The sequence below is a fragment of the Heterocephalus glaber genome, unplaced genomic scaffold (genome assembly GCF_053883595.1).
Source record: "Heterocephalus glaber isolate CG9 unplaced genomic scaffold, H.glaber_assembly_v1.0 deba00001532, whole genome shotgun sequence".
NCBI classification, from domain to species: domain Eukaryota; kingdom Metazoa; phylum Chordata; class Mammalia; order Rodentia; family Bathyergidae; genus Heterocephalus; species Heterocephalus glaber.
In genome coordinates, this window is record NW_028258330.1 from 25,479,011 (window position 1) to 25,498,234 (window position 19,224).

The 19,224-nt window shown below is 38.4% G+C and overlaps 1 long non-coding RNA gene and 1 pseudogene across 1 annotated transcript in view; both read right to left on the bottom strand.

The window, feature by feature from the left end:
• The window catches only part of LOC147824708 (uncharacterized), a 40,863-nt gene that overhangs the window by 7,386 nt on the left and 14,253 nt on the right, over positions 1–19,224 (bottom strand). Inside the window, exon 3 of the long non-coding RNA XR_015442015.1 lies at positions 5,093–5,204. This is a non-coding gene — a long non-coding RNA (uncharacterized LOC147824708). The remainder of the gene's footprint in view (positions 1–5,092; positions 5,205–19,224) is intronic.
• On the bottom strand, positions 9,647–9,975 carry LOC101712250 (UPF0729 protein C18orf32 homolog pseudogene; annotated as a pseudogene).

Genomic DNA, 19,224 nt, shown 5'->3' on the forward strand with positions numbered 1-19,224 from the left:
AGAGAAAAATAAAAAATAGGGAGATAGACTTTTTCTAAATGAAAAGGGACCAAAATATGGAGGGGAGGAGAGGAATGGGAAGGGGCATAAAAAAAGAATTAATGTGTCATGTACATATACCAGCCTCCCACAAGGTATGTAATATTATGTCCTACAAACATGTGCTAATAAAAAATTAAAACTGAAAAAAAAGAAAAATAAAAAGTTTCCTTTTTTCTAGAGGATAAGTTATATGTCCTGCTGAAAAGGTAGGATAAATCCTTAGCTCTTTTAATAGCCAATTATCAGAGCAAAGAGCTTATACAATAGTCATCTTGAAAGGTGGCAAATTTAGTTTTCTCCATCTGTCTGTCTCTCTGTAACTCTATAAACTCATACATTTTTATTTATTCAATGTTTTATAATTAATTATATTCATTTTGTTTTTGTTGATACTCAAATTGTCCCAAATTCAGGCAGTGGAAGGCCCTTCAATCTGGCATTTGTTTTTTATTGATACATCCTTGTTAATAGTGAAAGCAGGGCCAGGGATTTAGCTCAGTGGTTCCAACTCCTGCCTTCAAGCGCAAGGTCCTGCGTTCGATCCCTGGTACCAAAAACAAACAAACAGACAAATGAATAGTGAAGGCAAACCAGGCCAGGGATGTAGCTCAGTGGTGCCACACCTGCCTGGTAATTGCAAAGTCCTGAGTTTGATCCCTGGTACTGAAAAAATATATGCATATTGAAGACATTCGTATTTTTTGGCACAAAATGTTTCAGGTTTTCCTTGCTCTGACTCTAAAATCAGTCATTCCTTGAAAGAAGTCTGGCCATTTTTTGTTTGTTTGTTTGTTTTTTGAGACACGGTCTCACTATGCAGTTCAGGCTGGCCTTGAACTCATGGCGATCCTTCTACCTCAGCCTCCCAAGTGCTGAGACTACAGGCAAATGCCACCATGCCCGGGCATTCTGGCCACTTTTAAAAATTAATTAAGTTTATTGGTACATTTTAGGTATCCATAATGATGACATTCATCATAGGGAATTTGTACCTGTACATGATATATCTTGGTTCTTATTTTGGTTTTTGGTATTGGGGATTGAACTCCAGACCTTGTGCTTGCAAGGCAGGTGTGGTGCCACTGAGCCAAATCCCCGGCCCATCTTTGTTCTTTTTTTTTCCCATTCCCCTTCCGTTCCTTTAACCCCTCCACCTCTCTATATTTACAAAAGCTTTGCTTCTATTTTTTCCTTCTTTTCTCATTTTTTTCTTTCCCTTCCTTTCCCCTCACCCTCCTCCCTAGTTCCCCTTCCCATTTGAACATTTTTTCCCTACTCCACAATATCTATTATACATTTTGGTCCTCATTTACACTTTAAGTTTCTCATACCAGATAAACAATGCAATATTTATACATGTGTGTCTGATTTATTTCACTTAAGAGTATGTTCTCAGGGTGCATCTATTTAGGTATAAATGTCTCAAGTTTATCTTTCTTTAGGGCTGCAGTACTCCATTGTATAAAAAAAAACCATCTTCTTTATCCATTCATTGGTTGATGGGCATTTGGGCTGTCTCCAAGATTTAGCTCTTACAAGTTGTGACTGTGGCCATTTTTTTTTTTTTTTTGTACTGGGAATCGAACTTGGGACCTTGCACTTGTGAGGCAGGTGGCGGATCTGGCCATTTTTAATGTGAGAATATATTTGAAGATTAAGATGTGGACTCTTGGTGTGTTCGTTATTATCAGATTATTACTTCCAGGCCCTCCCTTTCACTGGGTAAATCTAAGGAGGAAAACATATATATATTCTCACACACAGACACACACATATAATATGTGAGTATATGAAAATGTATAATATGTGAGTACATGCAAATATATGTATATGTGACATATTTGCATATAATATATAAATATTATATAGAAATATATGCACGAATATATATTCACATATTCATACATATCACATACATATGTACCACATGGTTATATTATTATTTATAATTCATAAGTGTTTTTTCTGAATTTCCTTGACTTTATATTGGGATCTTTTTCTCTTACATAGAAAAACTGAATTCCTAATAGTAACATATTTACTTATTTTCTTTATCCTACCCTGTATATATTGTAGTTCCAAAATTACCATACCAATGTTAATAGTAATGATAAAAATATCAGATGAAGTTTTAGTCCTCAGCATATATTCCCTTAAGTGCAAAGGCTCCAAGTGCTGTATTTGAAGATCCACGCTATTGTTCCTTAGCCATCAGGAGCCATGGGAATGAATGTCACTTAAAGGAGAAGACAGCGCAGTCCTGGTGACCAGAGGCTCAATATCAGGTAGAACAGCTGGCAAGAGAGAACTCAGGAATTTGCGGTCCATAGGGCCTCAGGGAGCAATGTTTTCTATCACTAATGGAAGGTCTGTAGTTATTTTGAAAGCTGCCAAGAACTCAGGCCTGATAAAGACAGCACTATGGTTTATATGTCCCCTGCAGAACTCAAGTTGAAATTTAATTGCCACTGTGAGTATATTAAGAGGTGAAATCCTTAGGTTAGGAAGGCTCTTCCTGCATCAATGGATGAATGTCACTATACAAATGGGTTAGTTACTGAAGGTGGGAGTTCCTGAGAAAAGAATGAATTTGCCCTAATTTCCTCTTTCAGTCTTTCATGTGAGTGCTTGCACTTCTGCTTGTTATGACACAACATAAAGATCCTCACCAGATGCTGCCTCCATGCTCTTGGACTTCCCAGCCTCCAGAACCATTTGTCAAATAAATTCATATTGTTTATCAATTGCCCAGTCTGAAATATTGTTATAGCTGAAAAAAATGGACTAAGACAGATAATACTAATAAATAACAAAAAGCATTTATTGGGCCAGGGATTTAGCTCAGTGGTTCCGCTGCCTGCTTCACAAGCACAAGGTCCTGAGTTTGATCCCTGAGTTTGATCCCTGGTACCAAAAAAAAAAGCATTTATTTAATACTTTTCTGTGTGGTAGGCACTATATTTAGTACTTTACACACATTTGCCCGTTTAATCTTTGTAGGAAGTCTTTGGGATAGATACTATTATTATGTCCATTCTCTACAAGGAGTTGAAAGGTTAACTTGCCCAAAGCTACCCTAGCAAGTAAATGAGGAACATGGTTTCTCAGCCAGCTAGCTCTTAACAAGAATGCCCACTGGATTTGAAAATATGACAGTTGCTAGTGACCTTGATGAGAATACTTTCAGTGAAATTGAAGAGACAGAACCTAGATTGGAATGTGATGGTGAAATGGGGCTGGGTGCAGCACACACCTGAAATCTCAGCACTCTGGGAGGCTGAGAGGCAGGAGGATTGCAAGCTTGAGTGCAACTTGGGGAACTTAGAAACTTAGAAAGACTCTGTCTCAAAATAAAAAATAAAAAGGCCTAGGGATGCAGTGAAGCCCTGGATTCAATCCCCAGTATTCATTTTCTCTCTCTCTCTCTCTCTCTCTCTCTCTCTCGCTCGCTCGCTCGCTCGCTCGCTCCCTCCCTCCCTCCCCCAACCCTCAGAGATATGAGTGAATTTGGGGAGAGAAAGTGGAGACACTGAAGTCAGTCAGTTCCCTGAGGATGTTTGCCTGTGAAAGGGAACAGGATGGAAACACAAAGGTGACTGTAAGGTCAAAGGAGAGTTGCAACTGGGAAGGTGAAAAAGATGGGACCTCAAGACTCAGAGGACCAGTGGAAAGGATGTTTTTGTTTTTATTCTTTTTGGTGCTGGGGATCCAACCTAAGGCTTCACACACGATCAGTGTGTGCTGTACCACTGAGCTATAGCCACAGCCAAAGGTTGGTTTTGGATAGAGTATTCTTCAGTGCAGATGAAAAGGTGAGGGCATTCTCTTGATTTCTATTTCCTTAAAAAGCCTGAGACAACATTGCTCACTGGAAGTGCAAAAAGGTCTGTGCAAGAGGTTTGAAGAAGAGAATATATCAAACAGGTGTTTGAGTGAATGAACCAAAAGAGAAATACTGTAAGGTATCCTTGAAGGACTGAGAGCCCACTGGGGCTTATGCATTTGAACTGAAAGTAAACAATCTAAGATGAATGGTTTTCTCTACCTGTGTGCAACATGGCTGCCAGAGAAGGCAGACAGATGGGTTTCATCCTGTGTTGGGGGTTACCCAGGAGAGGATGGGGAGGGAGGATGATCACAATGATGGAGCAGGAAATTCAGGTGAACCAGAAGTACATGGAAGAGGGGGGAACAAGTGGACAGTTTGTCAGGGCCAGTGGATTTGAGGTCTTAGTGAGTTCAAGGATGAAAGAGGAGGAAGTGGAAAAGGGAAATCCCAGATTCAGACTTGGTGTTCATGTATGACCCTTGAGACCAAGATCATCAGAGGTAAGGAGACTAAGAAAGGCTGTGATGTTGAACCAATCACGATCCCAGAACGAAGACGGAGGAAGAGGTTAGAAGGAAGACAATTACTTTCCTCAAGGGCAGTTATTGTTCAGTTCTAGAATGTTCCCTATGGGCCAGGGATGTAGCTCAGTGGTGCCTCACCTGCCTGGCAAGCACAAGGTCCTGAGTTCGATCCCTGGTACCAAAAAAAAAAAAAAAGAAAGAAATGTGATTGGGGCCACTATACTACTATACTTACTCATCAGTGGATTCATACATTGATGAGTTCATGGCTGCATGTGTAGTTAGAGGATGGGACCTAGTTGGAAGAGGGGCATGATCTGCAAGAGCTGCATTTTCGTACCCTTCTCTCTCTGCTTCCTGACTGCCATGAGGTGAGCAGCTTTCTTCCTGCATGCCCTTCCACTGTACTGTTTCTGCCTTGGAGCCTACCAACCATGGACTCAATGTTCTGAAATTATGAGCCAAAATAAACCTCTCTTCCTTTTAGTTGCTGGTGTTGGATATTTTGTTCTAGTGATGAGAAAGTAACTAATACAGTTGTACACTGACCTTAGAGTAGAGCTCTGAGATTAGCTCTGCCTAACCCCAGAGCTTGGGTAAAATTACTGCACTCCTCAAAGTTCAACCTCTGGGGCTACTTGGCTACCAGTAGCCTCATACCAATCTCATCCTCTCTGAATTGCACTCTGCCCCTCACCTTTAGTTGTGTCTGTCTCCAGAATTTGTCCCATCCTGGTAGCTGTCACTCCAGATCTGATGCTTGTCTTACATGCAGCCTGTCCCATGGCTGGACCTTCTTTTGACATGGACTGTAAAAGAAAAGATAATGAACCTGGGTGTGGAGGTGGATGACTGTAATCCCTGTATCTGGGAGGTTGAGGCAAGAGGATTGCAAATTTCAGCTCACCCTGGGCAACTTAGTGACTGTGAGACCCATCTCAAAATAAAAAGCTAAAGAGCTGAGGATATAGTTCAGTCCAAACGCCCTTGGTTAAATCCCCAGTACCCCCCAATTTTTTTTTTAAGAATGAAAGAAAGAAAAAGAAAATAACACCTGCTTCTACTACCTTTCTCAAGCACTATTCTATGTCAGGATTGGCATACATATTCCTTCATTTGGTCCTTATGCCATCTCACTGTCACCCCATTTTGCTGATGAGAACACAAAAGCTCAAAGAGATGAAATCACTCATCCAAAACCACCTAGCTGGGAAGTTTAAGAGGTGGACTCAAACCTGAATATTTCTGGCTCTCCTAGTTTTTGCTTTTTGTAAATTATGAAAATTAGATAAGGACATGATAGCACATGCAGCAGTAGAACACATTTTCATTAAAATAATTTTTGAAAAAATAATTCTATGACTTGGGCCCCAGTCTACCACATGCAGCTGACATTCCCAGTCAAGTCTCCTCCAAGAATTCCTCAGAAACTCTGGGTGTGTCTTATCTAAATTTCAGAACAAGACCTATCTTCTGCCACATGACTTTGCCACTGCTAACCCTTCTAATCCTAATTGAATACTTACCATAGGCCTGGCATCTAACTTAGCACTTCACACCCCTTTCTCTCTCTCTCTGTCTCTTTCTCTCCCTCTGTCTCTCTCTCTCTCTCTTTTCCTTCCTTCCTCCTCCCTCTTCTCTTCTTTCCTCTCTGCTTCCTCTTTCCTTCCTTCCTGGTACTGGGGATTGAACCCAGACCCTTTACATTGAATTACATCTCCAGTCCTTTTTATCTTTTATTTTTATCTTTATTTTTTATTTTATTTTTTTTTTTTGGTACTGGGTATGGAACTTGGGACCTTGCACTTGTGAGGCAGGCGTCAGAACCACTGAGCTAAATCCCCAGACTTTATTTTTTATTTTGAGAGAGGGTCTCCTTAAGTTGCTAAATTGCCCGGGCTGGGACCCAACTTGTGATCCTCCAGCCTTGGCCTCCCAGCATACTTAGATTACAAGTGTGTGCCTCCATGTCTGGCACATGATTTAATATTTATGTCCACATACCCCTAAAATATATGCATAATGTTTCTTTCACCAGTGAGGAAACCGAGGCACAGAGAGGTGAAGATGATAGCTATTGATAGGATTCAGAAGCCAGGGTTGCAGGATGAGTTGCCATGTCTCTGCAATGGAATAGGGACTCTGTGTCTCCCCTGGCTTGACTCCTTAGTCAAGGGATTTTGGGAGTTGTTCCTAACTCAGGCACTGGTATTCTGGGCCTTGTGGGGATTCTATGAGCCACACAACATTCCTCAATACATTATTTTCCTGCTCACACTGAAGAGAGTTGGTTTCTTTCATTTGAAACTAAGAATCTTTTCTTTTAAAATAGCTTTATTGAAATAGAACTCACATATCATCATACAGACCTCACCCATTTAAATCCCACAAGGCAGTGATTTTAGTATGTTCATAGAGTTGTGCAACTATCACTGTAATTTATTTTAGAACAGTTCACACAAGAAATAGACCCCATACCCATCAGTATTCATTCCCAATTTCTCCTCCCTACTCCTAGGCAATCACTAATCTACTTTCTGTCTCTCTATATTTGCCTATTTTGGACTACTGCCCTATATAACTGTATTTATATATCCTTTGACCATCAACTTCCACCTTTCTCTCTTCCAACCACCCAAACTCTGGTGGTTACCATTCTACTCTGTCTTTCTAAAAGATCAGCTTTTTAGATTCCACATATAAGTGAGATTATGTGGTATTTTTGTCTTTCTGTGGCTGGTTTACTTCATTTAACCTAATATATTCTAGGTTCATCCATATTGTCACAAATGACAGCATTTCATTCCTTTTATGGCCAAATAGTATTCCATTGCATACATTTTTTTTTTTTGGTACCGGAGATTGAACTCAGGTCCTTGCGCTTGCACAGCAGGCAGCGAAACCACTGAGCTAAATCCCCGGCCCCATTGTATACATTTTATTTATCCATTCATCTGTTGATGGGAACTTAATTCCACATCTTGCCTATTGTGAATAATGCAAATATCTCTTCAGGGATTTCTTTTCTTTTCTTTTCTTCTTTAGACAGGATCTCGCTATGCAGTTCAGGCTGGGCTTGAACTCACTATGTAGCCCAAGCTGGCCTCCAACTCATGGAACTCCTCCTGCCTCAGCTGCACCCACCCGAGTGCTGGGATGACAGGCATGCACCACCACATCCAGCAGCATAGGGATTTCAATTCCTTTGGCTATATATCTAGTAGTAGGATTGCTGGATCCTATGGTAATTCTATTTTTAATATTTTGAAGAAACTTTATACTATTTTTCATAATGGCTGTACTAATTTCCAGTCCCACCCACAGTATATAACCCTTCCCTTTCCTCCATACCTTCAACCACACTTATATTTTGTCTTTTTTATAGTAACCATTCTAACAGATATGAGGTGGTATCTCATTGTGGTTTTGGTTTGCATTTTCTTCATGATTAGGGATGCTGAGCAGTTTTTCATATACCTCTTGAACATTTGTATGTTTTCTTTTGAGAAATATCTATGCAGGTCATATGCCCACTTTCTTTTTTGAACCGGGGATTGAACTCAGGACCTTGCACTTGCGAGGCAGGAGGTGGAACCACTGAGCTAAATCCCTGGCCCTGTATGCCCACTTTTTGGTAGGGTTGTTTTCTTACTGTTTAATTGTTTGTGTTCTTTATATATTTTGGATATTAATCCCTTGTCAGATATATAGTTTGCTCCCATTCTCCCATTTGCCAGATTGCCTCTGCATTCTCTTGTTTCCTTTGCTATGCAGAAACATTTTAATTTGATATAATGCCATTGGTCTGTTTTTGCTTTTGTTACTTTTGCTTCTGAGGTCATATATAAAAAAAAATCATTGCCTAGACCAATGTCTTAGAGTTTTTCGTTTATGTTTTCTTCTAATAGTTTCAGTTTCAGGTCTTAGATTCATATCTTTAATCCATTTTGAGTTGATTTTTTATGTGATAAGAAATAAAGATCTAATTTTATTCTTCTGCATGTGGATATACAGTTTTCTCAGAATAATTTATCAAAGAGATTATCCTTTCCCTATTGTATGTTCTTTGTACCTTTACCAAAAACCAGTTGACTGTAAATGTGTGATTTTGTTTCTTGGCTCTCTATTCTGTCCTGTTGGTTTCCATGTCTATTTTTATGCCAGTACCAACTGTTTGAGTTACTATAGCTTTATAGTATATTTTGAAATTAGGTAGTGTGATGTTTCCTGCTTTGTTCTTTTTGCTCAAGGTTGCTTTGGCCAGTTTAGGTCTTTTGTGGTTCCATACACATTTTTGAATGCAAAGAATGTGATTGGGATTTTGACAGGGATTGCATTGACTCTGTAGATCACTTTGGGTAATTATGGAAATTTTAATAATATTAATTATTTAAATTCATGAACATAGGATATTTCCCATTTATTTGTGTCTTTAATTTCTTTCGTCAGTGGTTTTTGCTCTTTATAGTATTGGGGACCTGAACCCAAGACCTTCAAACTGATCTACATTTGCAGTCTCAAAAACTTAATGTACTGACTTAGCTTCACTGGTAGCTGAGATTACAAATTTATGCCACCACATCTGGTAAATGGGGTTTTTTTCTTAATTTATTTTCAGGGAGGTTGCTACTAATGTGTAGAAATGCTATTGATTCTTATGTGTTAATTTTGTATCTTACAACTTTACTGAATTTATTAGATCTAACAGTTTTTAGTGTACTTTAGTCTTTTCTATGTATAGGATGACATTGCCTGCAAACAGGAACAATGTAACTCCTTCCTTTTTCAGTTTGTATGCATTTTATTTATTTCTTTCGCTTGCCTAATTGCTCTTATGTGAACTTTTAGTACTATGTTGAATAGAAGAAAAACTTCCAACTTTCCCCCATTCATATGATGTTGGCTGTGGGTTTGTCATATGTAGTCTTTATCCTGTTGAGGCACATGCCATCTATGCCTAATTTGAGGCACATGCCATCTATGCCTAATTTGAGGCACATGCCATCTATGCCTAATTTGCTGAGATGGTTTTTTTTCTTTTTTTTTTTTGGAAATGAAAGCTACTTTAATGAACAAGGAACTAGGAATGAGATTATTAAATACAACTAAATACATTTTTTAAAATAAACAGATTTTAAATATAAATACTACATATTTCCTGATTAGTATCAGGTGAATATCTAAACTGTCTATCCTGAATTCTGGCCTCAGAGAAAAAGGTCAGAGATCATTAGAAAGAAGGTCCTTCATACTGTCAGGTCCATTTTTTAAAACAATTGAAATCCTTTGGGAAAACGGCATCAGTCTTTCTTTTTATCAGAGATTTCTATTGGCCCTTTTGTTGCTAATCCACTTATGCCTGCATCCTTATAGTCTACTTGGCTTTTATTTTTATGACTGGATTCTTGTATAGCTCTTCTAGGGCATATATGACTAACAAAAGGCGAAAATCAGAGGGTATATGTATGGCTCCAGGAATTTTTTGTAAATCCAGAGCAAAACCGGAATGACTAGGCAAGGAACGCACACCATTGTCACAGGTTTGAGCTCTTAAGCGGGAGAGCCAGGCGCGGTGTACTTGAGTGCAGGCCGCCCCGCGAGGCTGGGCCGCCAGGAGAGTCGCGCACGCCCAGGGCTGAGTAACCGAGGCGCGCTGGAGCCTGTCTAGCCACTCAGAAACACTGGGAGCGCAAAGGGCAGAGCCCACCGGGGCCGAACCCCCATGAACCTTCCAACAGCAGCCCTGGTCACCCGCGACCTGGTTTTTTGTTTTGGGTTTTTTTTTAAATCATGAAGGGATGCTGAATTTTGTTAAGTGCTATGGTGTTTGTCTTTCATTCTGTTAATGTCTTGTATCATGTTTGTTGATTTGCATATGTTGAACCATCCTTGCATCCCTCAGATGAATCCTACTTAAATATGGTAAATAATCTTTTTGATGCGCTGTTGCATTTGGTTTACTAGTATTTTATTCAAGATATTTGCAACTGTGCTCATCAGGGATAATGGCCCACAGTTATTTTTTTTTTTTTGTACCGAGAATTGAACTCGGGTCCTTGCGCTTGCACAGCAGGTGGAGAAACCACTGAGCTAAATCCCCGACCCGCACAGTTATCTTTTTTATTGTTGTTGTGTCCAGCAACTAAAACTCTTGATTGATAGACTACATAACACTTTTATCAGGTACTTGTGCCATTTATATTATTTTGAAATTATTTGTGAGCCATTTGATTATTTAAAAGTAATAATACAGGCACTTATGAACACACCAAAATAAAATTCAGAATATTGACAATAATCTGCATCTAACCATCTGCCTCCCTCCCCACCCAACATAACCATTCCTCCGAATCCTATATTCATCATTCTCTCTTCCTTATTATTTTACATTTCTGTGAATTCTAACATGCAGCATACTGAACAAACATTAAGTTTATAATTCAAATAATTTGTGTGTGCATCAATTTTTGTGTATTAAAGCCAACTTATAAAACATTCCTATCCCTTAGAGGCCTCCCTTATAAGATCCCTCCTAGCCAATTCCTGACACTCCAGAATAATCAATATTCTCACTTCTATCACCCTAGGTTGGTTTTGCCTGTTCTTAAACATTAAAATAAAGTATCTGTAGTTGATTGACTAATAGTCAACTTGTAATACGCAGCTGAACTGAATCAGTGTGGTCGGGGTGTGGAGGATCCACCCGAAGATTTTTACCAATAGCCATAAAAAGAGAACTGGAGGGGAAGATTCTGGCCTGTTGATTTTCTAGGAGAAGCTTGCTGTGGATGGTTTTCTTGATGCGAACTAGACTGTTCTCATTGGAGGAGGAGCTCGGGGCCTACCTGTCCCTGGGATTGGCTGCTGTTTTCATCAGGGGAGTTCTGATCTTCACCATGAACACCACTTCCTAACTCCAAAGTGGATCTCTCAGCTTGGTGGAACAAAACCTTCATCTCACCAGCACAGTTTTTCTGGCTTCCACTGCTGGCCTTTGGGCCTTCCAGGTGCAGATCCTCAATACGGACAAGCATGAGACATTGTCATGGGCTCTAGGCCATTGGCTGGACTCGAGGAGGACAGTGCCTTGGACTCTAAGCCTTTAGCTGGACTTCTGTGGGAAACTGCTGAGATCTAGGCCCTCAGCTGAATCCTTTTGGCCTCTAGTGTGCGGTTAATCTCTTGCACTCCTTTGCATTTGACTCTTTGGGAATTATAAAATCTTGTAAGTTATGTGTCCTGTATTTAATGCATTCCCTTGCCTAAATCCTGCTGACTACAACAGGATCTTCTGAGGGTACATATCTTCTTTTTTCTGGCTTTTTTCACTAATCATTGTGCAATTATTTTTGTGGATAGCAATTGTTCCTTTTATTACTATATGTATTTTACTGTATAAACATTCTAATTTATTCCACTTGTTCTCCTATTAGTTACATTGGGTTATTCTCTTTCCTTACTTTGTGTATTGTTTTATTTCATCTATTTTGTTTTTTCAGTGCTGGGGATTGTACTCAGTGCCTTGTGCACCCTAGGCAAGCATTCTATCACTGAGTTACATCCCCAAACCATTTTATTTTATCTATTCATATTTTTGGGGTTTTAGTTTTGTTTTGTTTTGTTTTTGAGACAAGGTCTCACTATGTCGTTCAGGCTGGCCCTAAACTCACTACGTAGCCCAGGCTAGAGTGGAGCTCACAGCAATCCTCTTGCCTTGGCCTCTTAAGTGCTGGGATTATAGGCATGTGTCACCATGCTCAGCTGATCATATTTTTAAAAGGCATAATTTCATATTCACAGTTGAGAAAATTGAGGTTCAGAAGATATGTGGCCCGCCTGAAGTCACACAGCAAATATGCAGCAGAATCAAGATTCAAACTCTACATCATTATTTCTGCATCTCAACTGCATAGCAGTGGGAGAAAAGCACTACCTCTTACCTCTTTCCTCTTCTTCGGACCATTGTGGTTGTTTCAAAGGTGTGAGTGGCCTGACCATCACTAGTAGTGGTAGCCTTGTCCTTGTAAGATGAGGCCATTCTAACTGTGCCTAGCAGTGGTCGCAAGTACCTGACTGTTTCCTCCATGACCACTGTGCTGGGCAATGTCTGGAAGGCTCAAGATTCAGGGGCCTAACCTCTATCCCTGTCCAATCTAGACCAGGCAGAGAGGGTGTGGAGGCACCAGGAAGGCAAACTCAGTCTGGCTGGCTTGATGGATGACCAGGAGTTGTTCTTTTACCCTCTGGGCTAGCTCTCAGCCCATTTGTTGACATCCTACCTTTGTGGTTTGGCCTAACTGCATATATTCTGTGATGTGACTTATTCATATTTTAAAGTCAACTCATTTTTTTAAAATTTAAAATCTTTAGTCATTTAAAAAATTCTGACCTGGCCATGGTCTCACATGCCTGTAATCCCAGCTACTCAGGAAGATGAGGCCAGAGAATTGCAAGTTTGAGACCAGCCTGTGCAGCTTAGTGAGAACTTGTCTCAAAATAAAATAAGAAGGAAAAAAATAAAATAAAATAAGAAGGGACAGGGATATAAGGGATGGCAATGCAAGGGCCTTCATTCAACCCCCAGTGCCACAAATAAGATAAAGTAAAATAAAATAAAAGCCATGCATGGTGGCACCCATCTGTTATCCTAGCACTGGAGAGGCTAAGGCAGGAGGATTGCAAGTTCCAGACCAGCCTAAGCAACATAGCAAGTTCCAAGCCAACCTGGACTACATAGTGAGACCCTGTCCCAAAAACCAAAACAAAGCAAATAAATAAATAAAATTTAAATGTTTTAAAAGATTGGGAATGTAACTCAGCAGCAGAACACATGTTTAACAGGTGCAAGGCCCTGGGTTCCAGCCCCAGGGCAAAAAAAAAAAATTAGAGCTCAGTGATAGAACACCTGCCTGGCATATGTGCCGCCCTGGATTTGATCCTAACATGTCAAAAAATATCTGGTTTCAAACCCTTAATATTTATATCTGATACATCATTTCATTATTCAAATACAGTACTAGAAAATGTTACAGAGGGAAAATGTTCTTCTCCTACCATTGTCCCCCAACCATCCAATTCCTTTAAGAGACATCCAATTGCTGAGCATGGCGGTCCACATCCGTAATCCCAGCACTCTGTGAGGCTGAGGCAGGAAGATCACAATTTCTAGCTCAGGTTAAACAATTTAGCAACTTATCAAGACCCTGTCTCAGAATAAAAAAGGCCTGGGGACATAGCTCAGTACAAAGGCCATGTGTTCAATTTCTAGTACTGGAAAAGAGAGAAAGATCTAATCTTACTAATTTTCTTGTATTCTCCAGATACTTTTTTCTATGCATATACAAACATATGGATATATAAATTTTTTTAAAAACAACTGTTTTTAGATTTTTATTTTCAAAATGAAATAATTTGGAGACTTTCCTATCAATACTTAGAAATCTGCCTAGCTCTTTTTGATGACTGCCTAGTTTTCCAGGACCATAATTTATCTAGCTTCTTTCTGCTGGTGGACATTGACCATATTTCTAATCTTTTCTTATTACAAACAATGTTATGATAAATAACTGTGTTTATCTATTATTTTATCATTGGATATTTATCTAAAGGTAAATTCCTAGAGGTAGAACTGCTGAGAATAACTGATGCATATGTGTATATATATATACGTATATATATACACGTATCGTATATATATACACGTATATATATACATATATACGTGTATATATATACGTGTGTATATATATATATATGTATATATATATATATACACATATGTATATGTTTTGTTTTTTGTGGTACCGGGGATCAAACTCAGGACTTTGCACTTGCACTTGCGAGGCAGGTGCGGTGCCACTGAGCTAAATCCCCAGCCCTGGGATATATATTTTTGAAGATAACTTTATAGAGGTATAACTGCCAAACATAAATTTCACTCATTGTAAGTATACAATTCAATGATTTGTAGTAAGTTTCTCAAATTATACAATCCATTAAAATATTTTTATCACCCCAATAAAGTCTTATGACTGTTTACAGTTAATTCCCTACCAGCAGTTCCAATCCCACATTCCCCATCCCCCTGACTCAGGTAATCACTAATCTACTTTTTGTATCTATAGACTTGCCTTTTCTGAACATAGTTTTTCATTTTTCATGGGTAGATACATAGAAGTGGAATTGCTGGGTTGCATGATATGTCTATTTTCATTTTTAAAGAAATTGTCGGCCGGGGATTTAGCTCAGTGGTTTCGCCACCTGCTATGTAAGCGCAAGGAGTAGAGTTTGATCCCCAGTACCAAAAAAAAGAAATTGTCAAACTTTTCCAAAGTGGCTGTACAATTTTATAGTCTATCAGCAATATTTGAGACCTCTAGTTTCTTCACATTCTTGCCAACATTTGTCATTCTCCTTTTTTGTTTATTATTATAGCCATTCTAATGGGTCTAAAGTGGCATCCCCATTGTGGTTTTAATTTGCATTTCACTTATGACTAATAATACTGGACATCTTTTCTTCATGTTTATTAGCCATTCTTGTGTATTCTTTGATGAAATGTCTATTAAAATCTTTTGTGTGTGTGTGTGTATATATATATATATATATATATTTTTTTTTTTTTTTTTTTTGTACTGGGGATCGAACTCTGGTCCTTGCGCTTGCACCACAGGTGGCGAAACCACTGAGCTAAATCCCTGGCCCTCTTTTGTGTATTTTTGTTTGTCTTATGGAATCTTATGGAATTGTGTGTGAGGGTTTGGGTTTTTTTTGTATTTTCTGTGTACAAGTCCTTTATCATGTGCATATTTTATAAATATTTTCTCCTACTCTATGTCTTGTCTTAGTCTTTCTTTCTTTCTTTCTTTTCTTTTCTTTTCTTTTCCTTCCTTCCTTCCTTCCTTATTCGAGTCAAGGTCTCATTATAAAGCTCAGGCTGGCCATGAACTCATGATCCTACTGCTTCAGTCACCCAAGTGCTAGTATTACAGGTGTGCACTACCTGCCTGGCTCCAGCTTCATTTCCTTAACAGTGTCTTTTTTATTAATCAAAGTGAAGGGCTTTGTGGTTCAGTGGTTTCTCCACCTGCTGCGCAAGCGCAAGGACCCGAGTTCAATCCCCGGTACCAAACACCCCCCCAAAAAAAAAATCAAAGTGAAGTTCATGTAATATAAAATTAATCATTTTAAGTAAACAATTTATTACTAGTATCTTTTGAAGCACAAAAAAGTTGAATTTTGATAGATGGGACATTCTTGAATTTGGATAGTTCTTTCTTTCATGGATAATGCTTTTGGTTCATAGGTATCTTTGCCTAACTCAAAGTTTTGAAGATTTTCTTTTATGTCTTCTTGGAGTCTCATAATTTGGCCCTTCTCTTTAGGTTTCTGATCTACTTTGAGTGATTTTTTTTGTGTATAGTATGAGATAGGTATCTAAGTTTATCTTTTAAAAATTTCTATAGACAGGGCCAAATCATCTTCCCACAATACAACTGTATCACATCAATTTATACTGCAATCAGCAGTAAGCTTGGTTGTTTTCTCCCACTTTTGCTAATACAATTGAGATATCAAACTCTGTTCTTGGCCAATCTGATAATAAAAACATGGCATCTCATATAGTTTTACTTGCTAAATTCCTATTTTAGTCATATCTTAAGGAATATCTGTGAAATGATCAGCTCAATATGCTAGCTACTCACTGTTTCAGAATATACATTACTAAGAAACACAACTATTAAGATAAGATGAAATGATATGATAGTTGAGACTTAGAAGTGGAAAGGGAAAGAAAGATTTCCAACACATTCTACAAAGCTAGTATCATCCTGATACCAAAAACTGATAAGAACAAAACAAAAAAATAAAACTATAGAGTCAGGGATTTAGCTCAGTGGTGGTGCCGCTGTCTGACTTGCAAGCGCAAAGTCCTGAGTTCCATCTCCAGTACCAAAAAATAAAAAATAAAAAATAAACTATAGAGCAATATCCTTGATGAACACAGACTCAAATATCTTCCATATGAAGGGGACAGAAGCCACACCCGGCTGGCAGAAAGTGCTGTAGCTGTCTGACTGGTGTGACCTGCATAGTGCACAAGCCCCAGCTCCCTGCCTGGTGTGACCTGCATAGTGCACAAGCCCCTGCTCCCTGCCTGCCCCTGCCTGCCCCTGCCTGAGGCTCTGGTCACCTCAGGGGACAAGGCACACACAGGCCACTCATCGGGTGACTTTGCTAGCTTCTCTGACATGTCATAAGTGAAAATCTGATCTCAGACTCTTGCCAACAATTCCCCATTAAATTATCCAATGGTTAAAATCTTCAGGGCCAGGGATTTAGCTCAGTGGTTCCACTGCCTGCCTCAAAAGCGCAAGGTCCTGAGTTCCATGCCTGGTACAAAAAAAAAAAAAAAACTTCAATAAAATACTTGCAAGTTGAATTCAGTAACACATTAAAAAGACCACACAGCATGATCAGGCAGGTTTCATTCCAGGAATGCAAGGATAGTTCAACATATGCAAATCAGTAAATACAATATAGCATTTAAAAAAGATTAAGGATAAAAATCACATCTCAACAGGTACAGAAAAATCCTTTGATAAAATTCAACACCACTTTATGATAAAAATCCTGAATAAAGTAGGTATGGAAAGATCATACCTCAATATAAAAAGGCTATATTTGAAAAATCAATATCATACTGAATAGGAAAAAACTGAAAATATTTCCTCTAAAATCAGGAACAAGGAGAGGATATCCACCCTCACCACTATTATTTGCAACAGTACTTGAAATTTTAGCTACAGCAATTAGATGGGAGAAAGAAATAAAAGGAATACATATAGAAAAGAAGTAAAATTATCCCTGTTTCAGATGATATGATTTCATACTTAGAAAACCCTGAAGACTCTACAAAACAACTCTTAGAACAGATAAATTCAGCAGAGTAGCAGGATACAAAATCAACATACAAAAATAGTTGTATCTTCATTTCTGTTTTTCTTTTTTGGTACCAGGGATCAAACTCAGGACCTTGCACTTTTGAAGCAGGTGGCAGCACCACTGAACTAAATTCCTGGCTGCATTATTTCTTAGTAGAAAGTTTATACTCCAATAATGAACACACTGGAAAAGAAATTAGGAAAACAATCCCACTCACAATAGCCTCAAAGAAAATAAATAGTCCCAAGAAAGAAAGAAAAAAAAAAAAACAACTAGGAAAAAATCTTACCAAGAAAGTGAAAGACCTTTATAATGAAAATTATAAAACACTGAATAAAGAAATTAAAGACATAAGAAGATGGTAAGACACATTCATGGATACAGAAAATTAATATTGTTAAAATAGCAGGCCAGAATACTCTTAAGTGAAATAAATAGGACACAGGTGTGTAAATACTGAATAGTTTCTCTGGTGTGAGAAACTGAAAGTGTAAATAAGGACTAAATGTATAATAGGTCATGTGAAATAGGAAGAAAAGGGGCAAAGGGAAAGGAAGTGGGAGGGCTAAGGGAAAGGATAGAAGGGAATGGGATTCATATGAGAAAATGGAAAAATAGGAACAAAATTTTTGTAAGTAGGGAGGGCTGGAGGGGTTGAAGGGAGGGCTGGGCAAGGGTGAAAAATAAGAACCAAGAAAGACTATGTAAAGGTGCAAATTTCCAATGATGAATGTCATTATATTGTATACCTAAAATGTACCAATGAGTAGAATGAGTAATTGATAATGTAAAATAGGAAGAAAAGGTCGAAAGGGGTAGGGGTAGTGGGAGGCACAGGGGAAAGGAAAGAAGGGAAAGGAAAAAATGATGAGAAATGGAAAAAATGGAAATAAAGTCTTTGTAAATAGGGAAGGGTGGAGGGCGTGAAGGGAGGGCTAGGAATGAGGAAAAAATAAGAACCAAGATGCATTATATAAAGGTACAATTCCCAATGAGAAATGTAATTGTGTTATATACCTACAATGTACCAATAAAAGAATTTAATACAAAAAGAAAAAAAATAGCGGGCCAGGGATTTAGCTCAGTGGTTCCACTGCCTGCCTCACAAGCGCAAGGTCCCAAGTTTGATCCCCGGTACCAAAAAAAAAAAAAAGGCTACATTACTCTTAAGTCTACAGACTCAATGAAATCTCCAAATCTCCATCAAAATACTAGTGACATTCTTCAAAGAACTGGAAAAAAAATCTTAAAATTCACATGGAATGGGGCTGGGGATTTAGCTCAGTGGTTTTGCCCCTTGCTGCACAAGCTCAAGGACCAGAGTTTGATCCCCAGCAACAACAACAACAAAAAAAATTCATATGGAAGAATATGAATAGCCTGAATAGCCAAAGCAATCTTGAGCAAAAAAAGTAATGTTGAAAGTGTCACAATATCTCATTTCAAAATATACTACAGAGCCATAGTAACACAACCAGTATGGTTTGGGCATAAAAACAGACAAAATAGATCAATGGAATACAATAGAAGACTGAAAAACCCACACATCTACAGTCAACCAATTCTCAACAAAGTTGCCAAAAACATGAAGAAAATACATCCTCTTCAACAAATAATGCTGGGAAAACTGGATATCCTCATGCAGAAAATTGAAACTAGATCCCTATCTCTTAAGCTGTATAAAAATCATCTCAAAATGGATCAAAGACCTTAAGGTAAGACCTGAAAATTTGAAAATACTAGAGGAAAGCATAGGGGAATATACTTAAGATATTGACACAGGAAACAATTTCCTGAACAAGACTCGGGAAATAAAAGCAAATAGAAGGAAATAAAAATAAAATAAAAGCAAGAACTGACATACGGGATTATATCAAATTAAAA